The 12,852-nt window shown below is 42.6% G+C and overlaps 1 protein-coding gene across 1 annotated transcript in view; it reads right to left on the minus strand.

Moving 5' to 3' along the window:
* Positions 1–10,627, minus strand: part of gabrd (gamma-aminobutyric acid type A receptor subunit delta) — an 80,149-nt gene extending 69,522 nt beyond the window's left edge. Inside the window, exon 1 of the mRNA XM_060930761.1 lies at positions 10,570–10,627. The gene's annotated coding sequence lies outside the window, so the exon portion shown is untranslated. The remainder of the gene's footprint in view (positions 1–10,569) is intronic.
* Positions 10,628–12,852: the final 2,225 nt, after the last annotated feature.

A 12,852-nucleotide genomic window follows, 5' to 3' on the forward strand; every position in this document is an offset into this window, starting at 1 on the left:
GTACGCCTGTCATTATAGTGCGGACTTTCCATAGCATAGAAAATCGCTACGTTTCAATTTGTGTAACTGAACTTGTTTCATATCACTGGTCATATAAACCTATGTAAACAGGAAAAACGCGGAAGAGTTTGGTCGCATCTAACTACAGCCCCAAAAAATACCATTGGCCATACTGAGCCTAGCTACATTGCTAACAGGAGTGACAGCACGTCTGACTGACTGGGAGCTCGTGCAAAGCTCGGAGAGGTACGGAGCAGCTCGTCTCAATTCAGATAAGAGCATATTTCATTATGGAAGTACGGTGGACTGTTCCTTTAAAGGCCAAACATGCTGTTCTCCCATACAAACGTATGAGAGGTTCATCAGTGCAGCGGCGCGCTGTCAAGCCTACTAATGCAATATGAATACAACGCTACCTGTAAATAATTTCACACAATCTACAAAAGCTGAAAACTTTTCCCAAGTCTCCCCTCTCTCCTCTACTGTTATAAATATTGACAAAAAAAATGTTTCCTGCTGTGGTGCAATCTTTGAGAAATGCAACAAGATTTCAAATATAATACAAGCTAACTAGCTTTCTTTAAAAGAACCAAAATACCAAGCAAACTCACATTTTATTTTTATTAAATGCTAAAGGCTGAGATCCGCTTCAGCCTGTTTAAATTATTTCTCTAAACAAACCTATACAATTGTATGCCTCTTTCATGAAATATTATAAGACTGTGCAGTATATTGTAGCATTGTAGCATGCAGTTATGATTCCGTTAATTGTTCATACAAATATATTGGCGTTGTCTAGTGTAATCACCTTAAAATCGGCACAATCATCTTCAAGACTTCGAACATAAAACAAACAAACAAACAAAAAAACACTGTTTTAAATTAGTACAGTGATACTTCAACCATAACTGTTAAACAGAGCATCAATTATCATGCAACGTTAAAACAGGCCGAGCCGACTGCAGATGACGATGATGCGTAAACTGAAATGAGTTGTATTACCAATATAACTGCAGTGTGATAAATGGGGTATCAGTACACCAAACATAGAATGGTCTTTTAAATATGATCTAGATGGAAATTCATAAAAAGGTCCATGATCAAAACAAATGAGAGCGGGCTGCAGAAGCCATGATGGTCATACTGGTCATAGTTGTTCACAAATGGTCTTATAATATCATGTAAATCAAATCAAATGGTGATGCTTTTCTCTAATGTCCACAAATAATCATACATCAACATTTATCTTAATGAAGAATTAATGCATTCATTAATCCTTAGTGCATCAGGAAATAATAAAACATATACAGTCCTGTGCAAAAGTCTTATACGCATGTAAAGTAATGCTGTCGACCAAAAATGGCTTAAAATAATGAAATGAAATGTTTCAACTTGGAAAAAAAATACTATAAGCAGTAAGCCATAATAAATTAAATAACTTCAATATTTGGTGTGAGACGACCCTTTGCTTAAAAAAAAAAAAAAAGTGGTCTCAGGTACAGCGAGTGCAGTTTGATAAGGAAATGAGCTGTAGGTTTTACTGAGCATCTTACAGAACCAGCCACAGTTCTTCTGGACACTTTGACTGTCGCACTCGCTTCTTCATTTTGCACCAAAACCCAGCAGCCTTCATTATGTTTTCTTTTTTAATCTGAAAAGCAGTCTCTTAAGTGGTCTCTTATCACACCAGATATCTGAAGAGAGCACAGAAGCGCCTGCACTTTCTGTGCTGGATGAGCGCCTCACCACTTTCTATAGGAGCACCATAGAGAAGACAAGATCATCGGGACGTCCCTGCCCTCCATCCAAGACACTGCAGTTGAACACTGTCTGACCAGGGCTCCGAACATTATAAAAGACCCCATCCATCCTCATCACGGACTGTTCTCCCTGCTGCCCTCTGACAAACGGTTCTGCAGTATCCAGAGCAGAACAACCAGGTTCTGTAACAGCTTCTTCCCCAAAGCCATCAGACGCCTGAACTCTAAATAATCCCCTACCATATATATCTGGGCAAGAACCTCATTATCCAGAATACAGTATGTGCAATATCCTACATGCTGTTATAAATCCTTTATTGTGTAATATATTTAATATACAGGGTGTTTCAAAAAATGTGATATTTCACAATCTAATAACTTTGCCAGTTCTTGTTCAATTGACCTCAAATTTTAACGGCATGTCTGGAAACAGGTCAAAATTTTATGTTTAATGTTTTGTGTTTTTATCTTTTTCAGTACAGAAATGCTGGAAAAGAAAAAGTGTTTTGTGCGTGAGTACGCTCAAACACAGTCGAACAGGACTGTGCAGCGTGCATTTATGAGAGAATTGTCTAAAAATCCACCAACTGCAATGCAGATTTGGACACGGCACAAAAAGTTCAAAGAGGAAGGCTGTGTGTGTGTGTGTGTGTGTGTGTGTGTTTCAGGCGGTGCGCATATTGAAAATCTGTGAAATCGTTCATAGAATCCACATACCTTTGAATTTCTCATTCAAATTTTGAGGAATAAATCTTATATTACTCAACATTAAGCCTGTTCAGTTTCATTTGCCTCGACTATGTAGTTTCTGGGATATTTATAGCTCAAATAATATCAAATTTTTGGACACATACACTATATGTAGCATAGTTAGTATATTTTATTCAAGGTTTTTTTTTTATTATTTAAAGTATCTTAATCGTAAAATTTTGATATTTTGTTTACCGGACTATGTGCAATAGTTATATGCAGCAGTTATATTGATGTCAGCCAGTGGAACAAAATTTTGTTCAAATGTGCATTCTGAATGTACAGGTGAATGACAATAAATCTATCTATCTATCTATCTATCTATCTAATGTGCTTCTCAGATACAAACATTTTTTCTCATCTCATTATCTCTAGCCGCTTTATCCTTCTACAGGGTCGCAGGCAAGCTGGAGCCTATCCCAGCTGACTACGGGCGAAAGGCGGGGTACACCCTGGACAAGTCGCCAGGTCATCACAGGGCTGACACATAGACACAGACAACCATTCACACTCACATTCACACCTACGGTCAATTTAGAGTCACCAGTTAACCTAACCTGCATGTCTTTGGACTGTGGGGGAAACCGGAGCACCCGGAGGAAACCCACACGGACACGGGGAGAACATGCAAACTCCACACAGAAAGGCCCTCGCCGGCCCCGGGGCTCGAACCCAGGACCTTCTTGCTGTGAGGCGACAGCGCTAACCACTACACCACCGTGCCACCAACATTTTTTCTGTATCATTTAATTTTGTGCTGGAAAACAAACGTCTGGAACTCAAAAATGTTTTTGTACTGACTCGATAATGTAGAAGTCGTAAAATAGAAATCTATAACAAAGTTTGTATGAAATAAGAATTAGGGTGTCTAAGACTTTTGCACAGTACTGTACAGCATCTATGAATCACAGTAAATCTTAAGTATTAACATTTTGTTAACTCATCTCATCTCATTATCTCTAGCCGCTTTATCCTGTTCTACAGGGTCGCAGGCAAGCTGGAGCCTATCCCAGCTGACTACGGGCGAAAGGTGGGGTACACCCTGGACAAGTTGCCAGGTCATCACAGGGCTGACACATAGACACAGACAACCATTCACACTCACATTCACACCTACGGTCAATTTAGAGTCACCAGTTAACCTAACCTGCATGTCTTTGGACTGTGGGGGAAACTGGAGCACCCGGAGGAAACCCACACGGACACGGGGAGAACGTGCAAACTCCACACAGAAAGACCCTCGCCGGCCACAGGGCTTGAACCTGGACTTTCTTGCTGTGAGGCAACAGCGCTAACCACTACACCACCGTGCCGCCCATCTTGTTAACTCATCTCATCTCATTATCTCGAGCCGCTTTATCCTGTTCTACAGGGTCGCAGGCAAGCTGGAGCCTATCCCAGCTGACTACGGGCGAAAGGCGGGGTACACCCTGGACAAGTCGCCAGGTCATCACAGGGCTGACACATAGACACAGACTCTTGTTAACTAATTTTTTAAATTAATATTTTATATACAGCACTGAGAAAAAAAAACTAAAACGCTCCTTAAATTTACTTGATTTAAATGTGTACGTCAGTTCCACGTGAATGAATTGAGTTACAGTACAACAATTTTTTTGGTACATATACACCTTTTTCAGTGACCGAGACCATGACAACATTTGGATCTGCACTGATCAGCATCATATTTATAGCTCAGATGACAAAGCGGATCTCACCCTAAATTCATAGCAGTAGGAAATGAGTCAGTGACAGTTTGTTGGATTGTATATCCTGTAAGTAATGTCTAACAGAATATATTCATTAAATTATAAGTTATATTCACAAATCATTTTTCAGTCTTTTTGTGTCATTTGCCTCACGTGCATTGTTAAATATTTGGATCATGAGATTCTATTCAGATAGCTGATATTTTTTTAAAAAACAGCTATTACAAGCAACGTTTTGACTGATTTTTCTTTTTCTAAATGGGTTGAATGCTAACTCGCACCGAGCAAATCTAATAAACATTTAAGCTTAACAGTAAAGCAGAGAAGGGAACGTCCCTTGGAGGATGAATTTACATCAAATCATTGTGTGATTTTGTGTTAAAAAAATGATGCCGAAAGAGGTTCACGTGCATGTCTGAATGCATGTACAGTATAAATGTATGTTTCTGCACCAAAAAAAGGGCCACAGGAAATGTTTCGCAGGTTATAATGCCTGTAAAGCATCGAGGGACCTTGAGCTCTGCTTCAAGTGCAGAGGGTTAATTGAAAAACTGTTAGCTGTAGCTCACAGAAGGTGACAAGGTAACACCAGCTGCTTTCACACTCTCCTGGCATGTACTGTTACTGTGCAGCACAAAAAAGGGAGAGGGAGAGGAAAAAAGGGGGATATTAACCAAAAATAATAAAAAAAAAAAATCCTACACACTTGCCAAAAATAAATCACTCACTCCTGAGAACGGGGATACAGAAATTCAAAGTGCCAGAAGAAAATGTGTTGGATGAATCATTGGAAAACAGCATGACTGACATAATGAGTCAAGAAAGATGCAGTTTATGAAATGGGAGTGAAAGACACGGGTTCGCACTGTTTCGCAAGTGCACATAACCCAGTATAACAGATTATGTCATACAAAATGCAAGCTTCCGTTTACATTTAAGAAAACACCATACCATTTTCTGTGAAGATACTCAGTCATCCAGGTACATAGCAATCTGTGGTTGGTAGAAGAGAGCAACTGGACTTGCTTGAAAAGTCTTGAAGACGTTTCGCCTCTCATCCGAAAGGCATCCTCAGTTCTGTCTGTCTAATAGGGAGTATAAAGTATTTATCCTCTCATGGATCATCATAGAATCAAGCAAGTCCAGTTGGTCTCTTCTACCAACCACAGATTGCTATGTACCTGGATGACTGAGTATCTTTACAGATATGTTTCTACGCACTTTGGGATGAGTTCCCTTCGACTGGTGCGGGAGTATGAGAGGACTGCCAGAAAACTGGCAGACATCTTAGCCAGAGAGGATCATTCATTTTTGTCAATCTGGAACGACCATCACTGAACAGAGGTGGGTGTCTATGACATCTATCAGCCACCTACAATGCAGCCATCAGCATTCTGATTCGGATTCTGTGATGATCCATGAGAGGATAAATACTTGATACTCCCTATTAGACAGACAGAACTGAGGATGCCTTTCAGACGAGAGGTGAAACGTCTTCAAGACTTTTCAAGCAAGTCCAGTTGCTCTCTTCTACCAACCACCATACCATTTTGTTTATCCCCTTAAACCATTAAAATTCTTAAGTCCATATTTACATGCCTTAGTCTTGTGACTACATACCTGTTTAGCCAAAATCAAAGTACGCAGTGAATTAAAATGCTTGGCATTGCCCATTTGCGATTAATGAACAAATAATTCTTGCTTGAAATGAACCAATAACTGATCTTTCATTATTGCTTCGTTGGATGGCATAATGCACTAATGGAAAATGCAGTACACCCTTCCCTTCCCTTCCCTTCCCTTCCCTTCCCTTCCCTTCCCTTGCAAAAAGTAATTTACAAGTTAATTTATAAATGCACTTATTGCCCTTGAGAAAGTAAGAGGTACACAAACAATACTGCTGAAATGTTTTCTACCTTTTACTTATGATTCAGCATTAAAAAAAGACACGTAACATTTTTTTTCAACAAAATGGTGTTTTTCTATGTGTTTCCAATATAGGCCGAGTCTAAAATATGTAAATACACCCCAGATAGCTAAATATCGTTGACCGCAACAGTGTTATAGTTGAGTCACTAAACATTGAGTCCGAGTCCAGTCTTGAGTCCCCAGTGTTCAAGTCCGAGTCATTAAAAAAATTTCAAGTCGAGTTCCCTATTGATCCGAGTCAAGTCCGAGAATAAGACTCCAACTGCACCATTTGACGGTGGCTGTTTCAGCGCCATTAACGTTAGTTTGTTCTTGAACATGACGTATGAACAGGTGAATGTGCTTCTCTTTGTCAGGGAGCGTGAAGTATTCTGTCAGAGATGGTTGGGAGACAGATGTAAGCGCAGAAGCTGTGTTTATTAATACAAGTGAAGACATAAACGATCCAGAACGGCAGGTAAAATCATAAAACAGTGAAACAGGCAATAGGTTGAGTGAGGCACAAACAGGCTATCGTAGACTCGGCAGAATCAAAGACGAGAAACAGGGATCAGGAAACCAAACAAGGAAATAAGGCTTGGTAATGTGTCAGCAATGCAATTCAATACTTCGCAAAGTAAGTACGTTTTCATAGTTTTTATACAGGCGCACTGATTGCACCTTAATCCTGTGCAGGTGCGAGTCGTTTACGGCGTGCGTGAGAGTCCGCTTGGCACGTGTGCTGTCCGGAGCGCGCCCGAGAGTCTATCTGATGCACACGCCAAAGCGCACAGGTGTGACACTCTTGAACGAAATTAGTACAAAATTAATATAGATATAAATATTTTATGCCAAATTATTATGGCATGTTACAAAAAAATAAAGAAAAAATCCAAGTCCTCTTCTCCAATTTGGGAGTCCGAATGCAGTTAATGCATGAGTCCGAGTCCAAGCCTGAATCATCAGTGCTCAAGTCCAAGTCAAGTCACGAGTCCTTAAAATTAGGGCACGAGTCGTACTCGAGTCCGAGTCCTGGACTCGAGTACTCAAGCCTGCCTCAGGACCATAATGGCAAGTACAACATGGACCAAAAGTGATCTAACTGGAAGTAGCCATCTTTGAGTTTTTCACAGCCTTTGAAATCTGGGCCAAAAGTGGTATAAAATGCAAGCAACCACATCTAACGTTTGTGCAGCATTTCATTTCTAAGCCAGAAATAATGTTCGATTCAATATTATACTGAACTGATAACATGAAGAACTTGTAGCCTATCTGTTTGAACAAGCACGTGATTGGATTTAATGAAAAATGAATATGATTGAGAAATGTTTTGTGCTTTTTTTTAATAAAAATGAAGCAATGCTAGTTGGCTGGAGATACAGTATATCCACATCGGGGTTGAGTTCCAGCTGTGCTATGGCAACCATATCAGCCGTGTCACAGGATGAAAGTGAGGGCTAAGACAAAGCCATCACTCGCTTGCTGTTTGAGATCTTAAAAAAGCAATCACCTCCTTGAAAATATATTTTCTACACGCTTTAAAAATCAATTGCCACTATTGGGGAACCCTGAACGTTTCTGTGGAGAACCCTACAAAGGGATGTTTCCCAACTAGACAAGGTTCCAACCCTTAATTATCCATTGAATCATGGAAGAACACTTGAAGAACTCTTTTTTTTCTGAAAGTGTACACTTGCACAGACTTCCTGATGCTTCAAAAGCTACATCTAAAACATACTAATCAGTTGGATAATCCAGTATTTCCAGCACACTATGCACTTTATTTAACCTAGTGACATCTATTAATTCATTTTGAGTGACCGCTTTATCCAAGTCAAGTCAAGTTTATTTGTATAGCATTTTTAACAATAAACATTGTCGCAAAGCAGCTTTACAGAATTTGAATGACTTAAAACATGAGCTAATTTTATCCCTAATCTATCCCCAATGAGCACGCCTGTGGCGACGGTGGCAAGGAAAAACTCCCTCAGACGACATGAGGAAGAAACCTCGAGAGGAACCAGACTCAAAAGGGAACTCATCCCCATCCGGGCAACAACAGACAACATGACTATAACATTAACAGTCCTAACAAAGTCAGCTTCGTTGATGCTATAAACCCCCCACCGACGGAAACCCGAGCGCAAAACCGTTCACGACAACCATAGTCCCAAAGTCAGCAAGTCAACTGCAGTCCCAAAGTCAGCAAGTCAACTGCAGTCCTAAAGTCAGCAAGTCAACTGCAGTCCTAAAGTCAGCAAGTCAACTGCAGTCCTAAAGTCAGCAAGTCTGGGTTTGCATTGGATAATGACCATATCCTGGGAGCACTGAATATCAGTACATGTCAAGTCCAGTCAAGTTTATTTGTATAGCGCTTTTAACAATAAATGTTGTCGCAAAGCAGCTTTACAGAATTTGAACGACTTAAAACATGAGCTAATTTTATCCCTAATCTATCCCCAATGGGCATGCCTGTGGCGACAGTGGCAAGGAAAAACTCCCTCAGACGACATGAGGAAGAAACCTCGAGAGGAACCAGACTCAAAAGGGAACTCATCCCCATCCGGGCAACAACAGACAACATGACTATAACATTAACAGTCCTAACAAAGTCAGCTTCGTTGATGCTATAAACCCCCCACCGACGGAAACCCGAGCACAAAACCATTCACGACAACTGCAGTCCCAAAGTCAGCAAGTCAACTGCAGTCCTAAAGTCAGCAAGTCAACTGCAGTCCTAAAGTCAGCAAGTCAACTGCAGTCCTAAAGTCAGCAAGTCTGGGTTTGCATTGGATAATGACCATATCCTGGGAGCACTGAATATCAGTACATGTCATGTCAAGTCAAGTTTATCTGTATAGCGCTTTTAACAATAAACATTGTCGCAAAGCAGCTTTACAGAATTTGAACGACTTAAAACATGAGCTAATTTTATCCCTAATCTATCCCCAATGGGCACGCCTGTGGCGACGGTGGCAAGGAAAAACTCCCTCAGACGGCATGAGAAAGAAACCTCGAGAGGAACCAGACTCAAAAGGGAACCCATCCTCATTTGGGCAACAACAGACAACATGACTATAACATTAACAGTTTTAACATGAAGTCAGTTTCGTTGATGTTATAAACTCTTCATTGATGGAAACAGTACATCACAGAACACCCTGTAAGTCCACCTACTGGTATGTTTTTGGGAGGTGGGAACCTGTAGGAAACCCACATGAACACAGGGCATATCTGAAAAACTTCACAAAGACAGTAACCTGAGACTGAGGATTCTGGAGCTGTGAAGCATCAACATTACCCATGATACTACAATGCTGTAAGAGGTCACCTGGCTGTTACTCTCATTCTTACATTATGTATTGAGTGTAGGATCCAGTGCCAGTGATGCTGCCTGGTATGAACAGGCGATGTGTGTGGCGTTGCCGGTTTTCAACGGGACTGTGACCATATAAACCATAGCTATTTATGAATAGTCTGTGCTAACTGTTGTGTTTCTGCTTGGTTTGTTTCATCTTATCTCATCATCTCTAGCCGCTTTATCCTGTTCTACAGGGTCGCAGGCAAGCTGGAGCCTATCCCAGCTGACTACGGGCGAAAGGCGGGGTACACCCTGGACAAGTCACCAGGTCATCACAGGGCTGACACATAGACACAGACAACCATTCACACTCACATTCACACCTACGCTCAATTTAGAGTCACCAGTTAACCTAACCTGCATGTCTTTGGACTGTGGGGGAAACCGGAGCACCCGGAGGAAACCCACGCGGACACGGGGAGAACATGCAAACTCCACACAGAAAGGCCCTCGTCGGCCACGGGGCTCGAACCCGGACCTTCTTGCTGTGAGGCGACAGCACTAACCACTACACCACTGTGCTGCCCTTGATAACGATCATGTAAAAAAAATTTTTTCAGGTGCCACTAAAACAAATGATTCTCCTATTGCTATAAAGATGTAATGAATCTATTGATACTGTAAAATCTCTCTCTCTCTCTGTGTTCTCTTTACCTATTCAGAGCCATAATCTAGGGTACAGTCTAGTACCTACATTATATGATCGAATCCCTTCCTCATGCACACTTCTTTCTGTAGCTTTACATCAGATCTTAAAGGATGGTGACAGCTCAGCTATCAGATCCTATAAAGTGCTGCCCTGTTTATTCTCAGGTTCGAGAGCGCACATCTAACTGCAAAAGGTGTAAAACCAACACCAAGTCCCAGAAAGTGCAACTGGACTCAGCTGGATGCATAAGTTTGGGGCACACTGAACGAGTTAATAAATCATTGTGGAAGTACAGAGACTCGCACTGCAGCGGGTGCGGGTGCGAGAGCGCGCGCACAGAACAAAAAAAAAAAAAAAAAAGGGGCTTGGACCCAATACCTCCTTCCCATTAGTATGAAGGCATGAAGCAAACCTCATGCGCGCAACTCTTACCTGGTCAACTGGTTCCACACGAGGATCAGTGAGAAAACGGTGGAAAGAACGAACGTCATTTCCATTTTTGCAGGAAGATGTTGAAGTATTGCCGAGGTTAAGATACCAAACCAGAGTTGGGTTGACGGTCCTATGTTGTGTAGAGAGGAAGTGAGGAAAGTAAACAATCAGGATGATCCATGTTGCGTCCTTGCTGTCCCTGAGTCCTCCTGTCCCAACTGCTGAACCGCTTCAAGCGCAACGGAATCTCTCTCTCTCTCTCTCTCTCTGTGTGTGTGTGTGTGTGTGTGTGTGTAAAGCAGCTGATCAGCAGTAATCCCATCCCATCTGAGTAGGAGAACAACGTCAGATTAAATAGAGGAGAACCCACAGTTATTTTTGTTTTTTTTTTAAAGCAGGCTCTTATGTAACGCGCAGTTTTCTGCTGAACTGAGTCAGGTGCTGTACTATGGAATGCTATTTACGTCAGTATTCAAGAAGTAAATAAAGAAATTAGACTCTCTTTATAGATAGATAGATGGTGGCACGGTGGTGTAGTGGTTAGCACTGTCACCTCACAGCAAGAAGGTTCTGGGTTCGAGCCCCGGGGCCGGCGAGGGCCTTTCTGTGTAGAGTTTGCATGTTCTCCCCGTGTCCGCGTGGGTTTCCTCCGGGTGCTCCGGTTTCCCCCACAGTCCAAAGACATGCAGGTTAGGTTAACTGGTGACTCTAAATTGACCGTAGGTGTGAATGTGAGTGTGAATGGTTGTCTGTGTCTATGTGTCAGCCCTGTGATGACCTGGCGACTTGTCCAGGGTGTACCCCGCCTTTCGCCCGTAGTCAGCTGGGATAGGCTCCAGCTTGCCTGCGACCCTGTAGAACAGGATAAAGCGGCTAGAGATAATGAGATGAGATGATATATATATATATATATATATATAGTGGCATGGGGCGGCACGGTGGTGTAGTGGTTAGTGCTGTCGCCTCACAGCAAGAAGGTCCTGGGTTCGAGCCCCGGGGCCGGCGAGGGCCTTTCTGTGTGGAGTTTGCATGTTCTCCCCGTGTCCGCGTGGGTTTCCTCCGGGTGCTCCGGTTTCCCCCACAGTCCAAAGACATGCAGGTTAGGTTAACTGGTGACTCTAAATTGACCGTAGGTGTGAATGTGAGTGTGAATGGTTGTCTGTGTCTATGTGTCAGCCCTGTGATGACCTGGCGACTTGTCCAGGGTGTACCCCGCCTTTCGCCCGTAGTCAGCTGGGATAGGCTCCAGCTTGCCTGCGACCCTGTAGAACAAGATAAAGCGGCTACAGATAATGAGATGAGATGAGATTATATATATATATATATATATATATAGTGGCATGGTGGTGTAGTGTTAGCACTGTCGCCTCACAGCAAGAAAGTTCCGGGTTCGAGCCCAGCAGCCGGCGAGGGCCTTTCTGCATGTTCTCCCCGTGTCTGAGTGGGTTTCCTCTGGGTGCTCCGGTTTCCCCCACAGTCCAAAGGCTAATTGGTGGCTTTAAATTGACCGTAAGTGTGAATTGTTGTTTGTTTCTGTGTCAGCCCTGCAATGACCTGGCGACTTGTCCAGGGTGTACCCCGCCTCTCACCCATAGTCAGCTGGGATAGGCTCCAGCTTGCCTGTGACCCTGTAGAACAGGATAAGCAGCTACAGATAATGGATGGATGGTGTGTGTGTGTATCCATCATCGTTACTGCCGAACCCGATCCGGACTTGAGGTGAACCATATTTGGTCGACTTGGCCAGAATTGCAGCAGTAAGGTGGCCAGTTCCTTTCTGCACACTCACATTCACTCCTATGAGCAATTTAGAGTAGTCAGTTAACCTAACTGCATGTCTTTGGACTGCGAGGCAAACCAGAGCACCTGAAGGAAACCCACACAGACACAGGGAGAACATGTAAACTCCACGCAGAAAGGCCCCCGTCGGACACTGGGCTTGAACCCAGAACCTTCTTGCTGTGTCGCAGCAATGCTAACCACTGCACCACCATGCCATCCTTATGAGTCAATTTAGTTCTCAAAATAAATATTTTTTTCTTCATAAAAGGACTCAATCACTCACTCCTTCCAGCGTGTCCCACTTATGTAGGTGGGGTTGATGCCATGTGGACCCTACTGATGCATATGTCATATTAACTGGAGCATAGTTTTACACCAGACGCCCTTCCTGCGACAACCATTCCATTTCCAGGCTTGGGAAACAACCATTCATACCTATGGACAATTTAAAGTAGTCAGTTAACCTAACTGCATGTCTTTGGGGGAAACGAGAGGAAACCC

The sequence above is a fragment of the Neoarius graeffei genome, chromosome 10 (assembly GCF_027579695.1).
Source record: "Neoarius graeffei isolate fNeoGra1 chromosome 10, fNeoGra1.pri, whole genome shotgun sequence".
NCBI lineage: Eukaryota > Metazoa > Chordata > Actinopteri > Siluriformes > Ariidae > Neoarius > Neoarius graeffei.